The sequence below is a fragment of the Marmota flaviventris genome, chromosome 1, assembly GCF_047511675.1.
Source record: "Marmota flaviventris isolate mMarFla1 chromosome 1, mMarFla1.hap1, whole genome shotgun sequence".
Classification (NCBI taxonomy): Eukaryota; Metazoa; Chordata; class Mammalia; order Rodentia; family Sciuridae; genus Marmota; species Marmota flaviventris.
Window position 1 is genome coordinate 184,530,971 of NC_092498.1, and position 4,282 is coordinate 184,535,252.

The 4,282-nt window shown below is 39.0% G+C and overlaps 1 pseudogene; it reads left to right on the forward strand.

Annotated features, from left to right (window-relative positions):
* LOC114081699 (dnaJ homolog subfamily A member 1-like) lies at positions 1-1,183 on the forward strand (annotated as a pseudogene).
* Positions 1,184-4,282: the final 3,099 nt, after the last annotated feature.

Below are 4,282 nucleotides of genomic sequence, written 5' to 3' on the forward strand. Positions count from 1 at the left end.
ATGGTGAAAGAAAACACTTACTATGATGTTTTGGGGGGTCAAACCTAATACCTCCCAGGAAGAATTAAAAAAGGCTTACAGGAAACTGGCCTTGAAGTACCACCCTGATAAGAAACCAAATGAAGGAAAAAAGTTTATTAAACAGACTTCTCAAGCTCATGAAGTTCTTTCTGATGCCAAGAAAAGGGAATCATATGATAGAGAAGAACAGGTAATTAAGAAGGTGGAGCAGGAGGTAGTTTGGCTCCCCCCATGGACATCTTTGATATTATTTTTTGGAGGAGGAGGAAGGATGCAGAGAGGAAGGAGATGTAAAAATACCATGCATCAGCTCTCAGTAACGTTAGAAGATTTATATAATGGTGCAACAAGAAAACCGGCTCTACCAAAAAATGTGATTTATGACAAATGTGAAGGCCGAGGTGGAAGGAAAGGATCCAGTAGAGTGCTGTCCCAATTGCTGAAGTACTGGAATGCACATAAGAATTCATCAGAGGGGACCTGGTATGGCTCAGCAAATTCAATCTGTGTGCATGGAGTACCAGAGCCATGGGGGACGGATCAGTCCTACAGATAGATGTAGAAGCTGCAATGGAAGGAAGATAGTTTGAGAGAAGATTCTAGAAGTTCATATTGACAAAGGCATACAAGATGGAAAGAAGATAACATTCCATGGTGAAGGAGACCGGGAGCCAGGACTGGAACCAGGAGATATTATTATTGTGTTAGAGCAGAAGGATCACGCTGTTTTTACTTGACAAGAAGACCTTTTCATGTGTATGGACATACAGCTGGTGGAAGCATTATGTGGTTTCCAGAAGCCAATATTCACTCTTGACAATCGAACCATAGTCATCACCTCTCATCCAAGTCAGATTGTCAAGCATGGAGGTATAAAGAGTGTGCTAAATGAAGGTAAGCCAGTTTATTGTAGACCATGTGAAAAGGGTCACCTAATCATCGAGTTTACCTTAAACGTTCCTGAAAATGGTTTTCTCTCTCCTGACAAACTCTTTGCTGGACAAACTCCTGGGAGGAAGGAAGTAGAGTGATTGATGAAATGGATCAGGTAGAACTGGTGGACTTTGATCCAAATTGGGAAAAATGGCACCATTTTAATGGAGAAGCAGATGAGGATGATGAACATTATCCCAGAGGTGGTGTTTGTCGTCAAATCTCTTAATGGGGCCAGTGAATAACACTCACTGCAGGCATTTTATATGCAGTAGTGAATGAGTGAAGGACTGTAATCATCATATGCCCACTACTTTCTATTGTTTTTGTTTTAATATTCAATTATAGAAGTGTTAAAAAGTTAAATGAGTAAATGCAAATATTAAAGCTCTGTGTCCTGTATGATGACTTCAGTGTGCAAGAAGTTAATACCTATAAAAATTACTTTAAAAAGTTCCCCTAGCATCTGTTAGGCCATACCTTGTAATTGACTTCAGCTGTATATGTGGACAAATAGACTGAAATACTAGGTATATGTGTTGATTTCAGTGTATGACCCTTCATTGTTAAGCTATAAAATTAAAACTCTTTATTTAACTGGCAATCAGAAAAAAGAAAATTTGTAGAGGAGTGTTGGTCTGTCTAGTTACTTGTATTAAGCAGGACTCTGCATTTCTATTGTCTCAACTTAGTTGAAGGTGCAATGTATAATTTTGCTTCTGGTGTCAGTGAAAAAAATACCTTTAGAAGGAAGGGGTTTATCATATACTGCTCCTTAAGGGCTTGCACTTGTAGAATTGCATTCACTTCTATTGTGCCATCTTAAGAAAATATATACACACCCCCATGCACACACCCCCATACCCACCCATATAAATAAAACTGTGTTGACCAGTCTTGTTTACATTTTCCCTTCTCTTTGGACCATGATAAGCCCTCATAGTGAATTCCAAGGCTGGATAACATAGAAATTAAAAGGAGGACACCTATACATGGAATAGTTTGCATATATAACATAGGAAGGTGTTCCTTAGGTCTGTTACAGGCTTAAACCATTTGATTTATGCTCCAAGTAACTGTAATTTGATATTGGTGGTCTAGCAAATATGATGAATAGCTTTAACTGTGTGTTTAAAAGTCACCATATGTTCACATGATTAAGTCTGGATATATTGCTTAAATCGGAATTTAAGCAATTCTTGAAATGTATGAATATCTCCTTTATATTACTGATTTCAAAGCAAAAGGAAAAAAAAGATGTACTGTAGGATTTTGGCATCTATTATAATAACAGTCTCTCCCCCCCACCCACTTTTTTGTCCTCTAAGGTTTCTGTATCATGATTTTGCCAATCTTCAAAAAATTAGTGGTGGAGAATTTCTTCTCTGCCTCCTTTCTGGAAGAGTCCGTGTAAGATTCTGTGATCTGTTCCTTGAAATAGAAAATTTGTTGAAGTGTTCCTGGGCCTTGATCTTTTTAGGAAGCTTTGTTTTGTTTTAAATAGGTTTATAGGGATTCTTCAGGATTTCAGTTCTTGTTGGTTTGGTTATAGCTACTTTTATTTTAGAAATGTACATTTCATCACAGTTTTCAAATCTGTTGGCATGACATTGCTAACATCCTAGAGTCTGTCTACTCTCTGCAGCATCTGTAGCTATGTGTTCTGTTCCTTTCTTGACATTATTTATCTGGGTCTTCTTTTTTTCTTGGCTAGGCTTGACAGACATTTGTCTAATTTTGTATTTTTTCAAAGAACCATTTTTTTTTTAGCTTTGTTACTTGCCTTTTGTTCATTTTTTTTTCTTATAAATGGCTCCTGTCTTTATTCCTTATTTTTCCAAGTCGGTTTTGTGTTCCTTCGTATGTTCAACTCTTATTCTCTTTCATTTATTTAGCAAGTAGTTATTTGTCAAGCTCTATCTGTCAGGCTCTGGTTCCAGATGTCAATCATAGAGTAGTAAAACAAAACCAAACCAAAAATTCCTGCTCTCCCGGAGCTTACATTTTAGTGAGCTTTGCGTTACATGCTGATAGGTGCTGTGGAGAAAAATAAAGCCAAAGTAAAGGGAGTGTAGGAAGTGTTGGGGGTGGAGAAGGTTTCAGGGCCCCATGAGGAGGTGACACTTAAGGACGTGGAGAAGGGGAGGGAGAAATGGTAGGGATATTTCTAAGGAAGCATTTACCACAGAGAGGAACAGCAAAGATAACCATGGAGACCTGACTGGAATAAATGTGGGGAGGGGAGTTCACGGGGAACCACCTGGAGCATCATAGTTTTGCAGGTCATCATAAGACTGGTATTTTGTCCAAGTGAGATGAGAACCCACTGGAGAATTTGGGGTGGACTAGGGAGGGTCAACATGGGGCTAATGTTTTCACTTGGATGCAAAACATAATTTTTAGCCTTGGTTTTGAAAATACATGTTAAAATACATGAATTCCCCTATTGTATCCCCCAAGTTTCAGTTTGTTCCTCAAAGAAATTTAGAATAATCAAAATCCTTTCTACTAGCTTTTTTTTTTTTCCTTTTTGGATATTTTCAGTTGTTAAAAACCATAGTTAGTGTTATGGTTTGGATGTGAGGTGTCCCCCAAAAGCTCATGTAGGAGACAATGCAAAAACATTCAGAGGTGAAATGATTGGGTTGTGAGAGCCTTAACTTCATCAGTGAATTGACCTTCTGATGGGGATTAATTAAGTGGTAACTGAAGGCAGGTAGGGTGTGGCTGGAGGAGGTGGGCAGTGGGGGGCATGCCTTTGGGGTATATATTTTGTATCTGGCTAGTGAGTCTCTTTCTACTTCCTGATCATCATGAGCTGCTTTCCCCTCCACATTTCTTCCACCATGATGTTCAGCCTCACCTTGAGCCCCGAGGAATGGAGCTGGTGGTCTATGGACTGAGACCTCTGAAACCATGGGCCCCCAAATAAATTTTTCCTCTAAAATTGTTCTGGTCAGGTTTTTAGTCACAACAGTGAAAAAGTTGACTAACAGTTTCCTACTGTGCACAGGAACTTCTCTCCCTATCCAGCTGTACTCCTGTACCCATTAGCCATCCTCCCCCTTACCCCTCCCCCAGACCCCATCATTGTCCTTTCAACTTTTGTGAGATCAGCTTCTTTGGCTACCACCTGTAAGTGAGAACATGTGGTATTTGTCTTTCTGTGCCTGGCTTATTTCACTTAACACAGTGTCCTCCAGTTCTATTCATATTACTGCAAATGGCATTTCATTATTTTTATGGCTAATACTCCATTGTGTATATATGAAGGTTGTGTATATACATAAAAGCTGATTTCACATCTTGGCTATTTCACATAGTGCTG